At 34.4% G+C, this 26,983-nt stretch overlaps 1 long non-coding RNA gene across 1 annotated transcript; it reads right to left on the bottom strand.

Moving 5' to 3' along the window:
* Window positions 1-8,622: 8,622 nt before the first annotated feature.
* Window positions 8,623-21,420, bottom strand: LOC120188115. Its single transcript, XR_005522389.1, has 3 exons — window positions 21,410-21,420; window positions 19,397-19,402; window positions 8,623-8,797 (listed from the first exon to the last, which is right to left on the bottom strand). It is a non-coding gene; the product is annotated as an uncharacterized LOC120188115 (long non-coding RNA).
* Window positions 21,421-26,983: the final 5,563 nt, after the last annotated feature.

Here is a 26,983-nt window from a genome sequence, read left to right as displayed (position 1 = left end):
TTCACTGATGGCCTTTCTGTACTGCAACTTCTAGCTTAGCAATCTTGGCTTTTAAGGCCTCATTCTCCTACATGGCTATATCTTGTGCGGATGAGTGGATCAACCTTGCTTCTTCTAACTTTGTTATCCTTTTCATTAACATCTCATTTTCTTTTTGAAGATGAAATGCATCGCTGTTGTACGAGTTCTGAAAAGTCTTATCCATACTAAGTAGTTGTGCTTCGAGCCGTTCAATCTATGCCCGCCTCTGTGCTAGTTTCTGGTTAGCCTCATCTCTCTGCTCTCTCAGTCTCTGAGCGTGCTGTAAGGCTCGTTTCTTTTCTTCTTGGCCTCTTCTTGCGCTTCTTTCGACCCTATCGAGCTTTATTTTTAGGGCCTTGGCAGTATGGTGTAGACTCTGGGCTCTCATGTTCTTTTCTAAGGCCCGAAAATCTTGGTTGAGCACATCAAAGCTTTGCTGGACTTTCTCTTTTTCTTTGGATAACTGTTTTATTATTCCGTCTTTCTTGATCAACTCAAGCTCTCACATTGTCTTCTCATCCGATAAGCTTCTCTGATCTTTTTCTCGCTTTAGATTCCTCAATCGCATTTCTTCTCTTAACAATTCAACCTCGGTTGGGAGTTTCCTCAATCGTTCCTCCATGGTTAACTTGTCTTCTAAATTTGGCCTCTATGTGTTGTTATTAATTCTCTGCGATCTCTAAACCTCATAAGTTGGTGTAAATACAGACTCTATCATTTTGAAGTTCATGTAGTGGGGCTTCTACCATGCCATATAGATTTTCGAAATTCGTTCCCGGTAACCTGGAGTAGAGAAAGAAAACTCTGCCTCCTTCAAGCCGTGGGTAGCTGGTACAAAATGTCTGGTGCGAAACTGTCTTAGTACAATTAGCGGAGTATACCCGATTGCTCCCCATAATCTGTGCAGCATTACTAAGCTATCGTTACCGTACCTGAAAAGTATGTCCTCTTTAGGTAACCAGTAGGCCTTCCACACAATCTTAGTATCTTTTATGTTACAGAATGCTTCAACCCAATCTTTCCTCTTACGATGCTCCGAGATTCGACATTTGTCAAGGAAATCCACTATAGGCGAAAAAATTTGATTGATGTCTTCGAGCCCAACCATTCTCAACTATCCAGGAACGGTTCCACCACTAAACTAGTAATAATGAGGCACATCTGGTGAACTAACCTCCTCCTAGTCACCTACACTGGTTCAATGATAGGAATGTTTCTGCGAGAATGGCTAGTGCATGATTCTTTCTGGTAATAGCTTCAACGAAATGGATTAAAGCGATGCCGAATTGATCCTCAATTCTGGGGAAGACTATCAGGCCATATATTGCAAGAGAGAAGTCATCTCGTCTTATTTTCGATGGAATCTGCTCGTAAATTAAACTCTTCACCTGAGCCCAGGAGATTCATTCGTCACGAATATACTCTTTGACCCACTCCTTAGACTTTCCCGTTAGAGCAATCATTTTGGTCATGAATCCTTTTGGTCGGATTGCTTTAGTGTAAATGGAATGTCTTCGAATATTTGGGATGTTCAGCAAAGCTGTACACTCCTCCAAGGTAGGGGTCATGTCAACTTTACCGAAAGTAAAACACCTATAAGTTGGATTCCAACACTCGGCTAAGGCTCGAATCATCACTGAATCTACTGGCACTCTTAGCAGCTCTATGATATCACCATATGTCTCTCTGAATAAAGTCTTCTCGTTATTGTCCCAGGTGGACCAGATTCTTGAGAATTCTGCCCATGCTTGACTTGAATAATCACCTTCTCCGGCAAAACTGAATCTTCAGTACTAACAAGATTGTCCCGGAACCGTGTCTGCCCGTATTTAGCCCAGGTCTGAACACTGATTGCATTCTCAGTCCCATCGAAAGACATTGTTGCCTTAAGCTTTTTTATACTAACTAGGTAATCTAGGAATCAATATCGTTTATAAAATGACATGATATGATAATGATACATGCAATCAAGAAAACAAAGCAACAAGTTATTGACATTAGAATAAATCAATAAGAATCAAGGAAATATTAGTGAATATTTAAAAGATCGAATGTAAAATAATCACAGAAAATTAAGAATCCTAGTCTCAAGCTATCTAATTCTCCTAGGTTGACCACATGGCTCTAACGGGGTGGCCTTTCTAAATTCTCTATATGTGTATAGGTTATAGCAAAGGTTCCCGAGTCATCTTTACAACCTGCTAAGGTTGCCCCTAATTTTGGCCCATTACAGACTTGCGAATCAGGTTCAGCTCAGGGGATCACACCACTAAAAGCGTACCTCAGATCTGATATCTGGATAGGCAAATTAGGATGCTTTCCATATATACTTTATCAGACCCACACAAGGAAGCTCAATGCTCCTCGTGAGGTGTGACTTTTCTCCCTACTTAGGTAATCCGGTATTGAGTTCGGGTTTAGAGCTATGATATGCAACAATCCTAAATATTTCACAGAAGTGTAAGCATTAATTAAAGAGAAAATATTTTTTTCTTTTTGAAATAACATAATGAACCGTAAATTAAACAAGATTGAACTCGTAATTTCCAAATAATAAATATAAGGTAACCAACTCGTGGCTTGACTCTCAATTTGTTTAAAAAACAAAAGAACTCAGCAGAGTCGCCAAGCTGTCGACACCATTTTTTGCCTGGGCGGGGAAAGATCGATACCGACTTAGGGGTTTTCTCTTTGAAAATCGTTTCGAAATGTGAGGAGTTGCCACCAATCATTTAAGGTGAGATTGGAACACCGTAAAAATCGGGTGATTTTAATAAAATATTTTATTTTAATAAAATAATGAGTACTGGGGTCTGCAAAAAAATCTAGAAATCAGGTTCGGGAGTTAGTTACGCATGAGGAAGGATTAGCACCGCCACAAGCGCCCAAAAATTGGTACCTAGTTGATTACCCTATATTTAAAATCGAAAATTTTGAGTTTGATCTTTATTTAATTTAAAAATCATTAAGGATGCATAGTTTGAAAAGGATATTCGTTTATTGAGACCGATAGCATCCGCCCCCGAGCGTAAATGCGGGAGACATTGTTTTGAAAATCGGACCGAACCGGCCGGTTCAACCGGGAACCGTTGCCTAGTCCGGTTCAATCTAGACCGATTGAACCGCTACTAGTGAACCGACCAGAACCGCGAACCGTTCAAACCGGACCGGCTGAAAACCGGGAAAAACCGAAAAAACCTGTAAAAAACCGCCAATTTTGTTTTTTTTTTAAATTAAACCAAACGATGTCGTTTGTTAAACGAGCTAAGTCGAACTCGAGTATTGCTGAGCTCGACATGAACTTGAAAAATTTAAAAGTAAGCTCAACTCGATTCAAACTCACGAGCTAAAAATTATGAAGTTTAACTCGAACTCAAAATATAATATTGAAACTTGAACTCGAAAAGGTTTGAACTCAAAAAAAAATTAGAAGCTCGATTGAAGCCTAAAATTTGAGCTTGATTGAAGTGAAAGAATAGTTCACTCAATGCTTACCAAAAGGCTCCATGATTTTGAATGCCAAATTACCTCTATTATTTATAGAAGTTAGTTGGGATCATCTTCTATATTTCTTAGGCATGTGGGTTTGTTTTTTTTTAAAAAAATTAAACCAAACAATATCATTTTGTTATGACTTTTTTAGCCCCAAATTGATTTTTTAATTATAGTTATATAATTATATTTATTATTTAATATGTTTTACCTTAAATATTATGTTGTAGTTAATTTGAATCATTTTGTTTCACTTGATTTTATGGTTTTTAACTTATATATGTTATGACTTGCTTTGAATATGAATTGTTATATAAAAAATTATTTTTTATTAAATATTTTTGGTATTTTTATTTAATTTTTTAAATAATTATGATGTCGTCCGGTTCTTCCGACCGGTCGGATCGGTTCGATCGGTTGAACCAGTAAACTGGTAGCATGGCCGGTTCGCTAACCGGTCCGGTTCTGAAAACCATGGCGGGAGATCAACTATTGTGTCTAATAATTGAACATTGCATCGTTTTAGAAAACATGATGTAGTTTTGAAAAGGATGTCGACTTATTTAAGGAATTACCAGTAGTCACCCCTGAGCGTGATCGCGGGGGATATACTATTAATTCCTTAATAAGTGAACAGTCCCTTAGATTTATAAACATAATGTGATATAGAAAAATTTTATTTATCCTAATTATACTAAAAATAAATTAAGGCTTTTTCTAACTTACGAAGACAAATTATGAAAATTAAAGAACCTAGGGACTCAAGCCTAAGAACGTAGGCTCTAATATTAATCATGTTTGATTTTAATTAATTATTGAATCGAATAACTGAGATGGTCCCTCGAGCGTTTACGCGAGGGCCAACTCGAATTATCCCCTAAATTAAAAGACTAGTTTGAATTCTAAGCTAAAATGGAAGCTCTATTTAACTTATTTAATTATGCCAATATTTAAATTCTAATTGAAGTTCGGGAACTAAAATACCGAGTTCTAAAAATTTTAAAAATTTGGGACCTAAATTAGTAATTTTAAAGTTAATGGGCTAATTAAAATCTAATTATTGCCTAAATTGTTATACTAAAATTTTTTAGAATATTTTAATTATTAATTAATTTTTAATTGAACAATTGATTCGAGTATTCGGCATATAATACGAAAATTCGATTTAGATTGCTCCTTAATTATACTAAAGTGTTGTCCTAATTTCTAAAAAATAAACACAAAATAAAAAAACCTAATTGTATAAATATAAAAACCATAACTAAAATGCAAGAAAATAAAAGTTAGTAGTTAAATAAGAAACAAATAGTGTCTAAATTAAAATAAAACAATACATAGTAATAAAATCGCAATAAATTAAAATCAAAGGATCTAGTGACCAAAATGTAAAAACAAGGGAAAGATACAGGGATCTAAAGGTGATTTTACCCTAATAGTGACCAAAGCGTAAACACGCTGAAACTATGAGGACCTGGTATGCGATTTACCCTAACACTCTAACTATAACGTAAAACATATTAAAATGGATGACCTGACACGTTTTTACCCAAAATCAAAACAAAAGTTATTTCCTTCCCCCAAACTGTGTTCTGCCCGAAAATAATTAAACTTCAACCAGCTCTCTCTTCTTCGCTTCACCTCCCATGGCATCCATTGAAACCGAAGCATCATTGCCTCGGCTACCCTACATGGGTGGCCATTCTCTCAACTACCACCATCGCCTCGTCGAAATCCATCTAACAAACCCCGACGAACCCAACCGAGCCCCTTCATCCATCATTTGGCCGAAAGGTTCGAAACTTAAAAACCACCACCATACGGCAACGCCGATGCCCAAACTCAACTAACTCGACTCCTATCATCTCCTCTACGACCCTATTTACCGAAGAGCACCACAAACTACAGGTAATCTCTTCCCTCCTAATTTATTTTAGTATTTTCTCGTAATAGCATAGAGTAAAAAAACAGTATTTGAATACGAAAATTTAAAAAAAAATTTACCCTTTAATCTGCTTGTTTATTTCTCTAAAATTTCTGAGAGAAATCTCCCCTTTTGATTACATGCGTTCGGCTTTTTATATTCAAATTTACAATGATTTTACATTTAAAATATAACAAGTTGCATGAGCAGTTGGTTATGCCTTGATTCTCGGAACAAGGGATGATGGGGTTAGTGTTGAAAAATGGGAGGGTGGGTGTTGGTGTTGAAAAATGGTGTTTACAACGTAAAATATAATGTAGTTCAATTGTTAACTAGAATAAACAATAATAACACCTAGGATGATAAACTATGGAGTTGATTTTTTCGTATCATCTGTATCATAGCTTGAAGTTAATTTTGAAAGTCTTCACATTTTTCGGATATTTTGCTTCCCTTGCTTTAGTTTCGACTCCATTTCGATATTTGTCGCTTATCATTGACAAATCCATCCAACTCTTATCCATTTCGTATTTCTGGATTATCAATTTCAAATGTTAATTGTTAATATTATAGAGAAATAAGCAACTAAGCTTAAGCATTACATTTAATTTCACAATTGAGAACATATCACAACAAACTAAAACTCAACCAATATATCAAATAAATTATGACAAAAACTAATTCTTTGTCTTGGCTCAAAAGTAAATGTGTTGTGATAAATCTAATTATGAGTGAAACGTAAACATGTTAGGATGCCAAACAGAGGGGTGGGCTACTCTAACTGCTATAAGAGAGAATCAGAAATATTTCTGTGAAAAAAAAATCACCATTCTTGCAATATTTAAGTGCAAAAAAAACTTATTAACTACTATGCACCAACGTTGGTAAAAAGAAAATTAAAATAGCGTGTTCAAATATACAGGATAACGTCACAAATGGTAAAGGAGTTCATTAAATGTTCCATATTACTTTTAAGTCTATTTTGATACTTGTACTTTAATTTTGATTGTTAACTTAGGACCCATAACTAGAACTGTTAAAATTTAATTTTGCTTTTCTTTTCTAGTTTTTCCTTTCTTCGCCCCCCCCCTTCTTCCCGATCTCTCTCTCATCTCAACATTTTCAGGCTGAATTTGCCATACCAATGCCAAATTCGACCTCAAATAGATAATATGGAGAGATCAGCAGGTGAGAGGAAAGAAAGAAAAGATTCTAATAAATAATTCCTTTTTATATTCTTTAAAAACTTCGATGTTTATCACATATTTAATCTGTGAATTAAAAAAAAAGCATTTTTTGTAAAATTTTGAGATCATTTTTCTCTTCTTAAAATGTTTTTAGATATTAATGGTCTTGGAAAAACTGGAATTGATATTCTAAAAATTAATGCCACACGTTAATATATTATTGGCAATTGTTACTTCATCTCTAGTTAACATTAAGTCTAAGTTCCACATTAATGCACAATCTGATAATACAATTAGAGCATTGAAATTTTATTGAACCAGACAACTGCATTGTAAAATATTTGATAAACTTCAAGTCATTTATGACATCATCCCAATACAAATAGAGAAACAATATTAATGAAATGATGTTTCTTTTCAAAAGAGAGTGAAAAGAAAACATGAAGCTCCCAATCGCTGAAAAAAGATGCTTATAACATAGGCTACATACCTGGAATAAAGCAGTTGGACCAAATCTATTGCAATGCAAGTCTAAAGTCAGATCACCATATGCTTAGTTCGATGATGAAAAAAACTGTAGGAGTTTCTCCATTGTTCCATTTCCTGGAATAAAACCATCAAATGGAACACTAAGTTCAAAAGAAATGCATGTTTATTCATTTTTAAGAAAAGCTAGGACTTCACATGATATTGAGTAACAACTTGTCATGTGAACAAAACTTCAGAACTATTTGGAAGATGGAACAGAAATAGGATATTATCAGCAACGCGTTGTGAGAAAGATCTAGCATTGAAACCCGTGTGTGTATGCAAGGCATTCAACAATGGAATTACTGATATATCTAGCAGTCCACAATCAGATACGTTGACTTCATCCTCTATCTTATAAACAGAGAGTAGAAAATAGAATAAAACCATTTAGGCTTCCCAGTGGTAATGTAACAGGCTACCCTGCAGCAGTTTGTTGAATATGTAACAATACGGAATATAGCATCAGGCCATCAGCAACAAACTACTGTTTAACCTTCATTCTTACCTCAGAAACATACAATTTTCTAAGCAACTTAACATGTGTGGACTGTAGAACTTTAAGATCATAACTCAGCTAGGTGAAAGTGGTTTGAAATTTGAATGACCTTTATTCAGAAACATCTTAAAGAAGCATGCACAATATTCACCATTTGATAGAGATTAACAATACAGGACTAAACATCTAAAGGGTACTTTGCCATGCTAAAAAGGTGGAATCATGTTGAGATAACTTGATTGAAACTACTCTACAGGAGATAGTATTATCAATGTGACACGAATATGAACGAAACACACTTCAAAACTGAAATAATTAGTTTAAACACAGAAGCACCATAATTCATACAACAGTAAATAATGCTGCAGGAACTATAAGAAAATATGAGATGAGGTCATTGCTTCAGATAACAAAAACCAATTGATATACAAACCACTAGTCAGCATATCAACTGGAAGCTTTCTCAAATGATTCCGAAGAGAGTCAAAATTTACAAAGGATTCTATAGGTCTTCCGCCACATTCCAGGTTTTGAATGATAGGCAACAAACCTAATAAGACAATTAAATAAACAGTTAGCGATATGGAAAGAACAAAACACAATTGAATAAGAGGAGCAATGCAGTTATTATGACCAATGATGAGTGAAGGGAAAAAGTAATGGTAGGTAGCAATCTCAAGAACTCTAATGTAGAGAACTAATACTTTCTAGCAAACTACTGTGCTCACCCACCCAAAATTTTTAAAATAAGAAACAAGTAAATTTTGACAATTAAACCCTATCTGTTGAACTCTTCTCTAGAGGAAGCTGCAAATAGTATAAACAAGCTAGTTCAACCTTCAAAGGCTCGATGCTTATCTTCTTCCCAGGTTTTGAATGATAAGGCTACAAGAACTATAATAAAATATGCATAACAAGGAAACAAAAAGTAAACCCATCACATGATTCAGGGGAAAGTTATATTACGTACATTTAACAAAAATCCAGACATAAAAGGGAGTGAAGGGGGAGAGAATAAAGAGGGAGAAGACATGAAAAAGGAAGCAAATTTAAAGGGAGATATAGAGAGAGCATTTATCGGAAGAACCCTCTCTTTGATCCTCTTCAACTTCACCAAAACTCAGCATCAACCGGCATTGAAATCCAACTCTGACGCGGAATATAAACCCTTCTCCTTTTGGTTTTCTAGGGTTACGGTTCTTTTACTTATTATTTTTGTTTAATGGCAGAGGGAAAAGGAGAGTGCTTGTCAATTGCAGATGGTTCAGGGTTAAGGGGGGAAATGAAAAAGGTTAGAAGGGGGCAAAAAAAGTTAAAGAGAGACTTAGAAACTGTAAAATTGTTGCGTTTGTATAGACAAACGTTTTATAAAGTACAAATTTATAGCGGTGTTGTGTAAAACACTGTTAAAGTATGAGTTTATAGCGATTTTTGTATCAAAACGTTATTAAAGTATAAGTTTATACGGTGTTTGTATAAAAAAGTCACTACAGTACCAGTTATTAGCGGCATTTTTATATAAACACCACGAAAGTCTGAGTCTTTAATGGCGTTTGTATACAAACGCCACTAAAGTAAGAGTCTTTTGCGACATTTATTCAAAAAACGCTTCTAAAAATACATCTATAAACTCATTTTGCTGTAGTGAACGGTGATAAATGACAAGTATAAAATGAATGAAATATTCACATATGTAACAAATGAATGAATAATAAAATATACAATAAATATTTATTTAAAATAATTTTATTATATAAAAATAAATACATATAAAAGATATTTTCTAAAATAAAAAAATTATGTATCTAAAAACATAAAATACAAACAAATATTGAATAACAATAAAATATTAATTTTATTCGAATAACCATAGGAAGGGCACTCTAGATATTTGGAGGTTTTTCATAGGTTAGTCAAATAATTAACGGTGAATTTTATAATATTAATGGTAACTATTATTTTTTAGTACTTACTAAAATACTAAAAATATTTTTTAATAATAAACATTCATAAGAATTTTTTAATATATATATATATATTACATATTTAATACAAAGTAAATAAGAAATACCCACCAAACATCCCAAATATATTTATTCTATCTAAATATAATATTAGATCATATATTTAATATTAAATGTTTACAACCATATATTAAAATATTATTAAAAAAAACTACGAAATATATGTGTATATTAAAGAAACAAGAGAGAAAAATAAAATTAAAAATAATACATCAAATACAAATAAATGAAAAAAAAACCCAAGTGAATAGTGACTAACATACAAACACAACATAGTTTAAGGACTTAAAAGAAAATAATCGAATAATATTCGATGGCCAAAAGCTAATTAACCCTAAAATTAACAAGTAAACATAAAAGGGAAAATAACATGGTCGTGACAAATAAATTCAAAATTTAAAACAACAATAACACAACCACGGGGACTAAAAATAAAAAAACACGGATGAAGTTGAGGGATTTAAATGTACTTCTACCAACTATTTATATCAGCCAACATTAATAAAATAAAAGGGAAATCACACAACCAACACAAAAACTTGGGATCTAAAATAAAAAAAAAAATCAAGGACCATAGTGTAAAAACACGACAAAAGTACGAGGACCTAAGCAAAATTAACCCCTAAACTCCTATTATAAAAAACACCTTTTTTGTTTGAAATCATTTATAACCTTAAACCTAAAAAAATCTTCAAACTTTCTCAACCCCTTCAATCTCTCATATTTTTCAAAAAATTATGAAATGAAACCTTTGTTGACTCTTTAAATTCTTGTCAGATATTCAAATACATGTGTATGCTCCTACTTTTTCAAATGCCTAAATATGCATGCATGATGTGATTTTCATGTTTTGAGCTCTATGGTCTTATAAATCTTTGTTTTTCTATCTTTGTCGAGTCATTGTCTTTGCTGTGCCCTTGCTTGGTTCATGATCTTGGCTTTCTTCACTTCTAAAATCAAGATTGATCTCTTAGCATTCTATGTGTGTTTCTGCCCAGGAGCGCCCGGAGATATGCCTTGGAACGAACTGTGTTATAGTCATTTCATTATTTATTTTGTCATTCGGGTTATTGAAATCTCTCGTGTCACCTTCTGTCAGAACAAACTATGTTATAGTCATTTCATTATTCATTTTTTCATTCATGTTATTGACATCTCTCGTGTTACCTTCTGTCAACCACTTGCTTCAATGAGAGTGAATATTGACATGGTGGAATTCCTTGGATTCCCTACACTTTATAGGTTAATTCAAACTAATAGAAAGAAATTACTCGTTTGAAAATTGGGTTATGTTAGTCTATCTGAGACATGAAGAAATGAATTATCTGAAGCTTGAAGTGATAATCATGAAATTTATTGATAAAATATAGGTTACACAAAGTCATGACAATCGAAATAATTGATTAGAGACTCTAGAAACAAAAGGCATATGTCTCACTAAATTCTAGCATAAGTGATCCTGAATCAGTTAATTTGACACCTCGAGGTGATCCTCTGTCTGGGAGATCTCAAAGTCGTGAAGCTATCTGCATATGTGAAGTCTCTCACGAACTACCAAACTTTCGAGAGGGTTTATTTGCTAGATGCCTCAATATCAAAATGTATTTGAGCCGCATTTTCAAGTTTTCAACTCAAATCATTCATTTGGTTTCAATACGCCCTTTGTGGATTTTTATCTTGAACCCTCATTTTCATTTTCATTTTCACTTTTTCCTTCTTTTTTTTTTTTTTCTTTTTTTCCTCTCTAATTTTTTTATTAATTTCTCTTTTTTTAGTTTTTTCTTTTTTGTTTTTTTCTAAGCATAATATTTCTTGACAGAGACTAAATTTATTAGGTTCCTTAACACTTCTCCGTCCATCTCTGCCAAAATCAATGCTCCTCTGAAAAATGCCTTTTTGACAACGTATGATCCTTCCCAATTAGGCACCCATTTCCCACAAAAATATTTATGAATAGGCAAGATCTTTTTAAGAACTAGATCACCCTCTTGAAATTCTCTTGGGTGAACTTTCTTATCGTGGACTCGCATCATCATTTTCTAGTACATATGTCCATGACATATATCTTTCAGTCTCTTTTCTTCAATAAGATTTAGTTAATCAACCCGAGATTGAACCAATTTTGCTTCATCTAATTCTACTTATTTCAATACTAGAAGTGATGAAATTTCAACCTCAATGGGTATGTTTGCCTCTGCTCTATAGACCAAAGAAACAGGGGTCACCTCTATCGATGTTCGCATAGTCGTATGATATCCATATAAGGCAAAGGGTAATTTTTCATGCCAATCTCTGTAGGTTCCAGTAGTCTTCGGAATGATCCTTTTGATGTTTTTGTTCGCATGTTCCACTGCCCCATTTATTTTTGAGCAGTAGGTTACAGAGTTGGCATGTTTTATCTTATACTACACGTGGAGTGCATCCATAATCTTGTTATTCAAATTAATAGCATTATCTGTGATGATCCTTTCTGGAAACCCATATCAACATATTATCTCTCTCTTTATGAACTTGGAAACTGTTGATCTCGTGATACTGGAATAGGAAGCAGCCTCTACCAACTTAGTGAACTAATAAATTGCCACTAAAATGAAGCGATGTCTATTTAAAGCCTTTGGTGTGATTACCCCAATGACGTCCATACCCCACATATAAAACGACCAAGGTGAGATCATAAAATGTAGAAGCGAAGGCATCGCCTTAATTTTATCCGTATATATCTGGCATTTGTGGCATCTTCTTACATAATCGACACAATATGTATGCATCATGGCTCAATAGTACCCATATCTCATGATTTTCCTGGCATAGATAAATCATTTGCATTTGTTTCACATGTTCCACCACGCAGCCCTTCCATAATGCTCTTTGTTTCTTTGGTGGTCAAGCACCTTAACAAAACTTGATCACTACCCATTCTATATAAGATCTCTCCATCGAGAAAGTATCCGACTGCCATTCTTCTAATTGTTTTCTTGTCAATTTTAGATGCACGTGGAGGATATCTTTGGTATCTCATATACTGCAAGATATCATAGTACCATGGATGGTCATCCGCTTCTTCTTCTAGGAGATAGCAATGTGTCGGGGTTTCATACACTTGCATCATAATTGGCATCATGTTTGCTTTCCTATTTGTCTTAAACATCGCAGCCAACGTAGCTAGAGCATTGACAATTTGATCGTCCTCTGAGGGAAGATAGTTGAATGTAACATCTTCAAAATCTTTCAATAGTTCGAGGACCAAATTTCCATATACACTACTAATTTTGGGTCATTTGTCCCTCTATATACTTTAAGTGTTTTGACTTTTCTCTCAATGTGTATTTTTAACCCCATAGCACATGCTTCGTATTCTGCTAGTTGTTAGTGCAAAAGAATTCCAATCTACTTGTGAAAGGATAGTAGATTGCTTTTGGGGAAATAAGCAATGCCCCAATTCTTTTCCCCAAAGCGTTAGAGGCTCTATCTAAGTATAATTTCCATGATTTTTTGTCCATGGCACTTTCTTCTTCAGTTGAGATGCACATCAAATCCTCGTTTGGGAAATTGAAGTTTAGAGACTCGTAATATTTCGAGGCACTACTCGTAATCGGTGAATTTTATTACCTTTTGGCTCTCATACACAATATCAAACTCAGATAATAACATCTACCACTTAGCCAGTCTTCCAGTTAGGGTGCAAGATTCCATCAGTATTTTAGTGGATACATCATCGATATTAAGCACGTGGTATGATATAACATGTACTGCCTGAGCCTTCGGGTAGCCCAAACTAAAGCACAACACAAATTTTGAATCGATAGGTATCGAGTCTCGCAATCGGTTAATTTATTACTTAGGTAATAAATGACTCTCTCCTTTCTTCCTGACTCGATATGTTGCCCCAACATACACAACCCATTGAATTCTCAAAAATTGTTAGGTAAAGAATTAACAGCCTGTCATGCATGGTGCTACTAGGATTGGAGCATTGGACATGTATTTCTTTATAATATCTAAAGTCACTTTGAATTCATCATTCCAAACCTCTAGGTTATTTTTCCTGAGCAATATAAACACTGGATCACATTTATTACTCAGTTGGGAAATGAATCGAGATATATAGTTTAGTCTTCCAAGGAATCGTTAAACTTCTTTCTGTGTACGATGTATTGGAAGATCTTGAATCGCCTTGACTTCGTCTGGATCGATCTTGATTCCTTTATAACTCACCATGAAGCTTGGTAATTTCCTTGATTTTACCCCGAATGTGCATCTGGGTTATTTTTCCTGAGCAACATGAGGACCTTCCCATATTTCTTAGGTACAGGGGCAATATTAGCTACCCATTCAGGATACTATGCCTCTTAAAGGAAACCCACATCAATTTGTTTCGTCACTTCCTCTTTGATCTTTAATAGCATCTCTGGCCTCATTCTCCTAAGTTTCTACTGAACTGGCTTGCATTCTGGTCTAATTGGCAGCTTATGTACTACTTTATCAGTGCTTAACCCAGACATATCTTGGTACGACCATGCAAAGAATCTTGAACTCTTGGAGCAAACTTATTAATTTTTTCCTTATTCATGCAAACAGAGTTATGCCAATTTTTATCTATCTCTTTTTTTATGTTACTCCCAAATTTACCAGCTTGGTTTCTTCCTTGTGGGGTAGAATTTGTTTATCTCCCTTTTCCACCAATCTTAATAACTCGTTAGGAACATCACAATCTTCCTTATCTTTGAACTCATTTACATATTCTAGACACAAAGGTCACTTAAAATATATCTTGTGAACGAATTCAGGAACATTCATGCTAATATCATTGTGACATCTGCATAAAATTTAGCTCGGATGTATTGGAATATGAATGTAAAGAATAAAGAATATGGAATAAAGAATATGGTGTAAAGAACACGGTGTAAAAATGCGAAGAATGAAAATGATTTCCATTTGAGAAATAAGAAAAACATCTTTCATTAATCAGTTCTGGTAACATTGATTCCCTACAAAAAATTCCTTTTGACGCTTTTAAGTACGAACAAAAGTTATCCTTGAGCATTACTTTGGATTAGACCTAAAAACTACAGGGAGGTCCTCTGTAGTCCAATTATTGAGTTATTCACTAGGGAAGCAAAAATGAATTCCAACTAAAAACTTTTCAGGCTGATTGCCCCCTGTAATCATGTTGACAGACAGTCTTTCTAAAGCCTAACCCACCATATTCTATTCTTTCATCAGTTCCCCAGTCTTGATAGCATCGGTCAGTGGCTGTTCCATATTGTACACCCCCTCTGAATTTGAAAGAACTCTCTATAGGAGGGAAGGACATACATTCCCAAGGGATAACTTCACCTTTCATTCTGAACTCTCTTGCTTCAGTCCTCTTTCTCAGTTCTTGGCCACATTGTTGGAATTGAGCTTAAATCTGAGCCCAAAATGGTCTCTCTTCCATTCAATGGCTACAAGTTATACAATTATTTATAGATTCCTGCCTAGTCCTTTTTGATATTTGCCCCTCTTCTCAAAGTTTGTCTCACTGCCATCTTGGTACAATCAGATAGCATGGGGCATGGAATTTTGCTTCCTTCGACAATATATGCTATATTGATGAACTTAAGGCCCTGAAGGAGTATTTCAAGGCATTATCATTGATGTCAATGTATGGGGCATCAGACATTACGGAAGCGATGATTTATTCTTCAGCCCCAATGCTAACCAACTTTACATCAATCATGAATTTCACCTTCTAGTGTAGAGACGAAGGGACTGCTACTGCAGAATGGATCCAGGGTCTCCCCAATAAGTTGTTGTAGGTTGGGTGGATGTCCATTGCAACAAATTCAATGTTGTAGATAGTAGGTCCAATCAGAAAGGGTATCTCTATTTTTTTTGGTCCCATCACATTTTTGGGTTCCATCAAATGCCCTGGCAACATTGTGGTAAGCTCTCATGTATTAGTTATCTACGACCAACCTCTGCAGTGTAATAAAAGGCATCACGTTTAGCGCGGACCCATTTTCTATTAGAACTCCTGGTAGAACATGGCCGTGCAGTGAATAGTGATATTTAAAGCTTTGACGGATCTCATCTCACCTTCCGGGATCTCATCATCAGTAAACCCATCCCACCTTCCGGGATCTCATCACCAGTGAATGTGATGTAATTGTCTAAATCTATATGTCCTACGATTCGGTCTAGCTTATCAATCGATATATCCTCAAGGACAAATGTCTGGTTTAGAACTTTCAGCAAGGTATTCCGATGTACCTTTGAATTCATTAACAAAACTAATATTGAGATTATGGCCTGCTGCTTGTGATGCTGCTCTACCACGTTGTATTCACTATGCTTTAGGAACCTTAGGAATTCACGAGCCTGAGCCTCAGTCACTGGCTCATTAATTACTGCTGGAGATTCCTTGTTAAAGATTTTTGATACCGTTACTGTCTTGCTTTAACTTTCACCATATATGCCTCTCTGGATGTCTCGGGTAAGTAACTTCTTCCACTCCTCGTGAAGTGGCCTACTTCACTCACCTCTTCAGTGAATGGTTTCTTCCCCTCCTTTATTCTATCAGAAGGTCTTGACCCTCCTAGCAGGGACACATTTGCAGTATAATTACAAGGAACCTATTGTGTGTCTTTAAATGGGAAATGAGATGGAGTTATAATCACGACTTTAGGAGTAATTGATGATAAGCTATCATTTTTAGGATTGATTGTGATGATCACGGGTTTTCTTATTCAATGTGTCTTATTAGAGCCATCTGTCGTGCAAACATCCATATTTCTTTTTCACTCATCTTGATCAAAGAATTCTATTTCACCATTGTTCATCATCTCCTGAAGTAATTCTTGGAATTCATAGCAGCTTTGAATGTCATGACCCTCTTCTTGGTGATAATCACAATACACTTTACACCCATTAGGCTTCGTCTCGAGATTATCCTTGATCATCCCTACCTTACACAGTCGTTCGAACACCCAGCTAAGAGGAGACTTGATTTCTGACACATCATTCTTCAACCTCTTATTGTCCTCTTCGCCAATCATATTTACTCTTTTCCCCCTGTGATTGGGTAGGGGATGAGTGCTTGTAGATGGTGTCTTGAATTCTAGGTCTTCTGTGTTGATCAAATTTTGCACAATTTTCTTGAATACCAGGCAGTTCTTGATATCATGCCCAACAATCCCTGAGTGATACTCGCAGTGGCACTAACATTATACCAACGAGGGTAAGGTGGCTGGAGAGGAGTCAACTTATAAGGATGTACCACGTCTTCTTTCAATAGTGAGGCATATATTTCAGAATACAGTATTGGCACAAGTGAGAAGGTCATCCTCGTAGTCTCTTTCCTCGACCCTTTATTTTCACTGGTGTTTGTATTCTCTGTCCTAGGCTGGGTGATTGTGACACTAGTTGTGGAATTTTTGTGGTAAGTGTTCATATGATTTACCTCATTCTCTTTCTTCTTATAATAGGGCTTCTTAGACCCTTCTCCACCCTTAATCTTACCACTCTTTATGGTATTTTCAATTAATTCTCCCGAAATGACCATATCAGCAAAATTCTTGGTGGCATTTTCTAACAAATATTCGAGATACAAATCCTTCAAGGTGTTCACAAAGATAACAGTGGCTTCCTTTTCCAGTAGTGGGGGCTACACCTGGGCGGCTACGTCATGCCATCTCTGGGCTTAATGCCTAAAAGTTTCGTTATGTAACTTTTCCATATTCTATAGAGTCCATCGATCAGGGAATAAATCAGTGATATGTCGGTACTACTCCAAAAATGATTTGGCTAAATCCCTCCATGATTTGACGTGGGATTTTGTTAGTTGATTGTACCATATCCCAGCAGATCCAAACAAGTTATCCTGGAAACAATGTATCAACAACTTCTCGTTTTCGGTATAGTCAGCCATCCTCCTACAATACATGGTGAGGTGGCCAGATAGAAAGGTGGTCCTATCATATTTTTCAAAGTTTGGTACCTTGAAATTTGGTGGGAGGATAAGGTCAGGGGCTAGGCACAGTTCCCTAGTGTTCATTCCATAAAACGACTTAATTACCTCTACCGACTTTACCCTTTCCTATAGATTCCTAAGTTGTTGTGTGAACTCACTATTTACTTTCTCTTTTTTGGCCAATTCATTAAAGTTGGGTGGTAACTCTTCTAGGCCAATTCGATAGGTCTTGATATGGCTGCAAGTAGATAGTTCAATAGGAACGAGGACTCTGTGTGGTGTTGTTAGTTAGCCAAATAGACTCCAGGTCTAGTATCCTATGGAGCTGGGGAGCGAACAGAAACATGCATAGGTGTAAAGCTTAGAAAATGTGAGGGATCTGGTGTAAAACTCGATGGGTGTTGAGGGTCAGACACATAACATGTTGGGTGAGACGGTTCAGGGTTAAAACCTAATGAATATAAGGGATCCTGATTGTCAGTGGCCTTTTCGGCAGTCGAATGCTTTTTGAATATATCCTTAATCTTCTTTAGTAAATCCGATTGCTAACTCGTGATATCAACTTCAATCTTATCTAGTCGATTCCTGAGCTCTTCTTGCATTTCCCTCTGGTCTTGCTCAATATGGGCCAGTCTTTCTTCCATTTTCTTGGTTGTTTTCTAATGCCGTACGGATACGAGATGAAGGCCAGGATCACTATAAATGATCAGAAATAGTATTTTATTATTTGGTGTCTTATTAAATGAATGAATGTATTAATGTATGGTTAGAATATAAGAGATTGAAATGAAAAATGAATGTACAAATGCATGTTAGAATTTATGCAATGCAAAAGGCAGTGATCCAAAAAAGTGAACATCACATAACAACTTCCATTAGACAAAAAGTTCCCAAGTACAAAGCACTTCAATTGCACATAAGGCCTAGCCCTTATACTTAGTTCTATAATCTCTTTCATGAGTTCTATGACTTTTCTCCCATAGTTAGATATTGGACTGGTAAGATCCAAAATAATTTCTGCCCTATTGGCTAAATCTCTTATGTAGCGAACTACGTCAGCCATCTGTGCAATCGCCTCTCCCATCATTAATATTGATGATTTCTCTTTCAAGACAAGTGATCTAAATCTGACACTGTTGAAGCTCATGTCTTATGTAGCGAACTACGTCAGCCATCTGTGCAATCTGTTTTCTGCTCGAGACAAACTTAGATTTGACAAAGTAGGTGAGACATGTTCCTGATACAGGTACTCCTCTAGCTGCGAGATCTGATCCCCAAGCTTAAGGTTTGGGGTTCAAGTATGGATCATTTCCTCCTCATGTCTTAGTTGTATCTCTCCCATTTCTTTGCTAAGTTCCTCGACTCGACGACTCTTGCTTGAGTACCTTCGCATCCAAGATTGGACTTCAAATTGTTTTCTGTCAAGAATACGGTTCCAAGCCTTTATTTCATTGTGAATTTTGTCTTTTTTGACTCATTCTCTTTTTCAATATCTTGAATTTGCTGACCTCTAGCTTCAAATTGTTCCATCATATCGCTCATTTTAGCTTCCAACTCTCGGATTCTAACACTTTCTTGTTCTCCTCCTCTAGACCTTTCCATCTCCAATTATTTTATTTCTCGGCCATAGACTTTGGTTTGCTTGATCAATTATTTCTTGTGGGCCTCCCATTATTCTCTTGTTTTCATTTTTTCTTCAAGCTTCTCAAGTTGAAGTCTATTCTTATCCTCTAATATTTTAATGCGATATTTTTGGATTCCCAACTCTTTTACCCATTGCTCTGACGTTTTACCAAACCTAGCCCTTCATCTTTCAAGTACAACTTCCTACAGACCTTCTTTAGATCTTCATGGTCCTCCTTCAACTTTTTTTCCCTTTCTTGAGTTGCTCAGCCTCTACTTTATAAACGTTATTTTCCAACCCCAAGTGAGATATTGTATCTTTCATGTTTCCACTTTCTTTCGCCCACTCACCTCTTTCAACCTTGAATTCTCTCCTTAAAATCATGGCTTCTGAAGGTACCTCTCGCATTACTCCTTCCATCAGGACATTGTTTTCATTGTGCTATGGAAGATTCTCGTTCTTTCTATGTAGCCTCCATCCTCGTAATCAAGGGTCACCACGACCAAAAATGACACCAACATGCTTTGAAAAGTTGTACTCTATTGCTCAAAGATTGATCGGATTGTCAACTTATATTGTCCCCCTTGGAACGCAAATTCAGACAAGGCCAATCCCTGGGTGATAGTCATAAACTGACATGCTCTATATTGTCTCAATAACATAAGTGGTGCATATCCAACGGTTCCTCATATTCCTATAAGCATCACCCAATCATGGTTCTCTATGCGATACAGACATACCTCGGGTAAAACCAAGGCGCCTTCTATATTAGATCTTCTTCCTTGAAGTTCTTTAAAGCAATAGTCCATCTATCCTCAGGAGGTATCTGTTGCCCAGTCCTACTTTAAACAATCTTCTAATGGGGAGTACCAGGATAGCATAGTCCTGACAGGTGCATTTTCTTCCTTCTATAAATGACTTCGAAACCAGACAATCAATAATTGAGCACATTCTAAGAAGCGTCCTTCATGCCTACGATAGGCATTTAGGGATCGAAAGGTTTTAGCTAATATTACTGGTACAAGGTTGATTCCTCTTTTCCAATTGATCAAATAAATCCCACACCGTTGATTCCACATACCCTAGAATCTTTGGAAAGATCACAAGGCTATAGATCCCTAAGGCTAACAAGATTAACTTTTTGTCGCTATCGGGGTGTGTTTCGATGATCTTCTTAATGGATGACCATGCAATCCCTTCACCTTCCCCTTTCTTCTTGATCTGTTCGGTGGCCCACTTTTCACCCATTCCTGTAACGACTACTATCTTATTCTTGAACGATTGAGGCTTTGACGGCCGACTATAAATCTGGTCCACTTTAGCAGTTTTTAAGTTAAGCAAAGTGGTGTACTCCTCAATGGTTGGGGTCAAATCGAGCCTGTTGAAAGTAAAGCTGGTATAGGTCGAGTTCCAAAATCAAACCAAAGCTATAATTAACAGTTCTACTACCACAACAAAGAGCAGATCAACGATGTCACCAAACATGCCTTGAAATGTTTTCCTCTCATAGCTCTTTAGACTATTCCAAATTCCTTTCAGGTCCTCGATGTTATTTTGCTGGACGTCAATGTGAGTATATCTAGTCAACCCAGATATGTGGTCCTCTGGCAAACCGTCTCCTCGTTTTTTTCTAGCATTCTCTGACCATACACATACTTCACTATACGAGCTACTCTGGTTTTGGTATTTTTTTCTCCATTTATGAAAGTTTTCCCAAAAGATGGTCACTTCGCATATCAATGCCCTTTTTTATGATAAAAGATGATATGGAATGATAAACGAAAGAAAAACAAAAAGAAACACAAGTTAGTTCAGATATTAAAACAAATAAATATATAAATAAATAAATATTCACTATCTATCATGGAATCTACCAAAGCATATTCTTAGTGAAGCAACAATTTCATGCTTTCTACTCATATGTTCGAATTACCACAACCTAAACACATAGTGTCTAGTCACTTCGCATATCAATGCCCTTTTTTATGATAAAGAGATATGGAATGATAAACGAAAGAAAACAAAAAGAAACACAAGTTAGTTCAGATATTAAAACAATAATATATAAATAAATAAATATTCACTATCTATCATGGAATCTACCAAAGCATATTCTTAGTGAAGCAACAATTTCATGCTTTCTACTCATATGTTCGAATTACCACAACCTAAACACATAGTGTCTAGTTTGCATGTTTTCACTTATAAAATAAATCTATTATACGAATTGAATGGCAAAGGTTAGGAGGAGTTCTTCCTTAGTGTACTTATTAGGGTAATCAGTATCAAACGGTGTTTCGGCATGACTTTTGGCGGGCATGGGCTCACTATATGTAGGGTTTTGGTTTTAAAGTAACGGAGGTACTCGAATTGTCCTTAATATTGGTGCCCCTTGGGCTTCCAAACACTCGATCCTCATCTATTATAGACTTAAGCAGATCGAGTTCAATTCGAGGAAATACATTCTTATTTCTACACACAGGACTGCTCATGAAGATCATAAGGGTATGTATTTCGGAAATGACTCACTAGCCTGTGCAGAGGGCTACTCACGAAGGGTACTAGTGACTCACCCCCACTTAGCGAGACAAAGCTCGGGTATAGAGATTATGACATGCGAATGCACGCGACGAGTGTGAGCAAGAACTCACAAACATTTTACTAAAAGACAAAAATAAAACTGATTTATTTCAAAAAAAAAATTGACTTATGTGAAAACGAGGAAAAACCAATCATGAGTGCAACTAATTAGAGGAAATCAATAAACATGTTGCATGGTTATGAAAAGTGAAAGGAAAAGGATCATGACTCAAATAACGGTTCAAATTTGTGAAATCAATCACTCGAACAATGTATAATTGAATAAGTCCTAACTCTCGATGTTCCCATTGGAGTCGCCAAGTTGTCATAACCATTTTTTTCTTTCGAAATTATTTTTGATTGGAAATAATTATGACTTTATTTCGAGAGATTGTGATTTTCGGTTTAACTTTAAAATCGGAGTCGTCATCCACCTTTTGGGTTAGGTAAGTCGAATACCCAAAAATGTCTTTAAAAATAATTTTAAGAAAATCAGTTTTAAGACAAAAAATGGTATGCGTTAACCAGAAATTTATTTTTAAGGGTTTAGAAGTCGGTTACACATTGGGAATGATAAGAAACCCTGCAACACCCAAAATTGATACATCTCGATTATACATGGTTGAAAATGGTGAGATTTTACAAATTTGAACTCGAGATTTAAATTACGATCATTTTTCACTTCTATGACACTTTTTTTAAATGAGTGAATTCATTTTTTAAAAAATATTTATCTCGGTGAAGGGTTTAATTCACTCGAATTTATTTTAAAAAGGATGTCATCTTGCTACGAGAATTAACATAAATTAAAATCCAGTTATGTTGGACGTAATTTCGTTAACTCACGACGTAAGACAACTTTGCCTTGTACTCTTATGGAAAAAGATAAAAGGCTGATGTAAAGTTATGAACGCAACAGTGATAAATGACAGGTATAAAATGAATGAAATATTCACATATGTAACAAATGAATGAATAATAAAAAATACAATAAATATTTATTTAAAATAATTTCGTTATATAAAAATAAATGCATATAAAAGATATTTTCTAAAATAAAAAAGTTTATGTATCTAAAAACATAAAATACAAACAAATATTGAATAACAATAAAATATTAATTTTATTTGAAAACCCTCGGAAGGACACTCTAGGTATTTGGAGGTCTTTCATTGGTTAGTCGAATAATTAACGGTGAATTTTATAATATTAATGGTAACTATTATTTTTCAACATTAGTACTTATTAAAATACTAAAAACATTTTTTAATAATAAACATTCATGAGAATTATATATATATAACACTAAGTAAATAAGAAATACCCACCAAACATCCAAAATATATTTATTCTATCTACATGTAATATTAGATCATATATTTAATATTAAATTTTTACAACCATATATTAAAACATTATTAAAAAAACTATGAAATATATATGTATATTAAAGAAACAATAACAAAATTAAAAATCTAAAATAATACATCAAATACAAATAAATGAAAAAAACCAAGTGAATAGTGACTAACATACAAATACAACATAGTTTAAGGACTTAAAAGAAAATAATCCAACAATGTTTGATGGCCATAAGTTAACTAACCCTAAAATTAACACGTAAACATAAAAGGGTAAATAACATGGTCAGAAAAAATAAATTTGAAATTTAAAACAACAATAACACAACCACGGGGACCAAAACGGAAAAAACAGGTGAAGTTAAGGAATTTAAACACAATTCTACAAACTATTTATATCAGCCAACATTAATAAAATAGAAGGGAAAATCACACAACCATGATAAAACTTTGGGACTAAATTAAAAAAATGAAAACCAAGGACCAGGGAGTAAAAACACATCAAAAGTACGAGAGCAAAATTAACGCCTAAACTCCTATTATAAAACACACATTTTTTGCTTGAAATCATTTCTAACCATAAAACTAAAAAAATCTTCAAACTCTCTCAACCCCTATTAAATCTCTCACCGACGATGTCACCAAAGTCTAACTTCACATCGTCGACCACCACTTTGACCACCGCTCACTGTGGCCGGAGTTCCTAAAAGTACCCCCAAAAAATCTAAACACCCCGATCTACCCACCTAAACCCAAATCAAAGCCGAAAACCCCCTAAGTAAGACCTAGATACCCCCAAACTAAGACCCGACCTTTTGATTTCTACTACTCCGGTGAACCCCTACGACGCGAAGCTCTCCCCCTCTCTGGTAAACTTTTCTACCCCTTTTAATATTTTTTTATTCAAAACTTAATGAAAAAACATTATTTACCTTGAAAGTTTTTTTGTATTGCTTCTTGTGAGAATGAGGGAAAAAGGCATACCTTTTACATGTTCTCTTTAGGGTTTTATACCGAATTTTACAAAGATAATATATATATTATTTTTTTTACAAAAGTAAGACCTAATCTCTACTTGCTCCTCTGACAATCGTTATTTGCCTATGCACGGTGGTGATTTACATTTTTAATGCCCTAAAAATTTTGGGGTTGTATTGGGATTTTGATGAGACTTGGTTTAGAGGTTTTGAGTTGAACATGGCTTCGACGATCAGCATAATGGGTGACGAGACAGATCTGGAAACAGCGGCTGGAATCGCTTGGAGGCAGTCCTGACTTTGGTGATGACACCGGTGACTACTACACCATTTAAGGTTAATGATGAAACCTAATATTGCAGCTGATCTAGACCATCCGATTAGATCTGATCTAACGATTATGGATTTTGGTGGCTAAAGAGAAAAACACAAAACCCTAATCCACACGAGCCTCTTTTTATGTGCTTCAGGTATTCTAATTTTGTATTTGGGTTTGGTTTTGTATGTAAATAAATATTTAATAATAATAATATTTTATTTATTTGTAATAATAATACTAAATATTAAAAATGGGTTGGGTGAAAATATGGTGATTATAATTAGAAACAAAAAATAAATAAAATAAAATATATATTTTTATAAATTTTATATTAAATTATTCTGAAAAATTATATTTTAAAAATATTTTAAAGTATTTTTTAATTTTTAAAATCATATTATTTATTTATTTTGAAATAGTATTATTTAATTTTTAAAATTTTTAAAACATTACTTAATTTTTTATTATACTAAACTAATTTTTTATTATACTAAACTTAATAATTACTTATATCATTATTAAATTAAAAGACTCTATTAACTATTTAATTTTAAATAATTATTATAATATTATAAATAATAAATAATATGATTTTAAAAATTAAATAAATTAGTGTTTTAATTTAATATATAAGTATTAAGTTCAATATAATAAAAAAACGATTCACACTATAATTGAGTGGCTAAGTTTTTTTGTCATTAATTAAAAGTGTATAATATTCTAATCTTATAGTCATCTAAAAGTATTTATTTTGTAGTGATATCTTTATATAACTTAAATGCAAAATATAGTAAACTTAAATGACTAGTTTAACTCAATGGTTAAGTGTTTTGCTTCTCATGCAAGTGTCCCAATCTCAATTCATGTGGGGAGTAAGCATGATTTGTAACACCCATCTCCCATATACCTTTACGTATACGAGCTAAAGATGTCACATCACTTTCAAAACAGTTTTCCATTTGAAAATCCGTACAATTTTGTTTCATTTTATAAACCATTAGAATTTATTTATAATTAAAACATGCATTAACCTACATATACAAATAAAAAGAGATGTTCCACATTTCACCGTTTTACAATAGTTTAATTCAAAAGTTTTATAGAGCGTTTTACTAAACCTATTACATGCCGACTAAAATATATCAAAAGTAGACATGTATGTCATATTGTTACTGATTAGGCGATTCTAACTTGATGTCTGATTATCTCATTACTTAGCTGGTATTCAACCTACGTGTGAAATGAACACACGTTAAGTATTACTTAGTGAGGCATACTAAATCATAAGCAACTTATAAACATAAATATAGGGTAATAATTCTAATATTGAGCAACTCTTTACAATTTATTGTAAACCTTATAACTTTGCACCATTTGTGCTATTACGGTCATTCACCCACTTTCTATTCATGTTCATTTATTAGAATGCACAAGTAGTGCCTATACAGAAATTCATCAACTCATGATGCATTCAGTGGGTTGCACACATAGTGAATGTATGGTGATTCATCAACTCATGAAGCATTCCGTTGATTTGCACACAAAGTGCATGTACGGTGATTTATCAACCCATGATGAATTCCGTGGATTTGCACACAAAGTGCTTGTACGGTGATTCATCAACCCATGATGAATTCTGTGGATTTGCACACAAAGTGCATGTACGGTGATTAATCAACCCATGATAAATTCTGTGGATATCAACCCATACTAACATTCCTTCATTTAGCCTCTTAGAACATCTAAAATCTTTCAAGAACATTCATTTCTAAGAATTGAACCACTTTTTCTAATATGTTCTTAATCCCATCTAATACTTCTAATCTCTCATTTACCTCTTTGTCAATTAAAATCTACCAGTAAAACTCAATAAACACTAATATACTAACATATCATTTCAAAACCCATTTTCTAAAATCTCTAATATTTCTTCATTTCATGGTTTTAATCTCAATTAATCATTTCTTAAGCTTCTATGTCACTTAAGGTTGTAAAAACAACCCACAATTAAAAGGAAAAACTGAATAATTGAAACTTACCTTTGGAGCTATGGAGAAAAACTTAACCACGTGAAAGAAGAAGAAGATAGAGATATTATTTTTTCCCCTCATTTTCCCCTTTTTTAATTAAATACTGTAGGAATTATAGAAATATATGATTCTATAAATATCCTTTAATTAAGGGATTCTGTAAATATTCTATAATCCCTTATTTTAAGGGATCATATCTCATAGGATTAGTATCTTTCCTTTCTTAGAGTTTCCTACTTTAGAGAGATGATTTGTATATAAATATGTAATATGTCCTATTGAAAAGAATAAGAAGTTACAGAGAATTACTCTGATTTCTACATGGTATCAGATTAGGTTACAATTTCTTTCCAACCTAGACGATGTCCACAACTTCTTCTCCTACTCCAGAGATCACTTCAAATCCAGAAAATTTTTCTGGTTCTGCTGCTCAATCATAAGGTAATCTGGTCATGAAAGAACCAGAAGG

This window comes from Hibiscus syriacus, unplaced genomic scaffold (genome assembly GCF_006381635.1).
Source record: "Hibiscus syriacus cultivar Baekdansim isolate YM2019G1 unplaced genomic scaffold, ASM638163v2 tig00116938_pilon, whole genome shotgun sequence".
NCBI lineage: Eukaryota > Viridiplantae > Streptophyta > Magnoliopsida > Malvales > Malvaceae > Hibiscus > Hibiscus syriacus.
The sequence above is the reverse complement of the archived record's forward strand: the minus strand, read 5'-3'. Positions and strand labels throughout refer to the sequence as shown.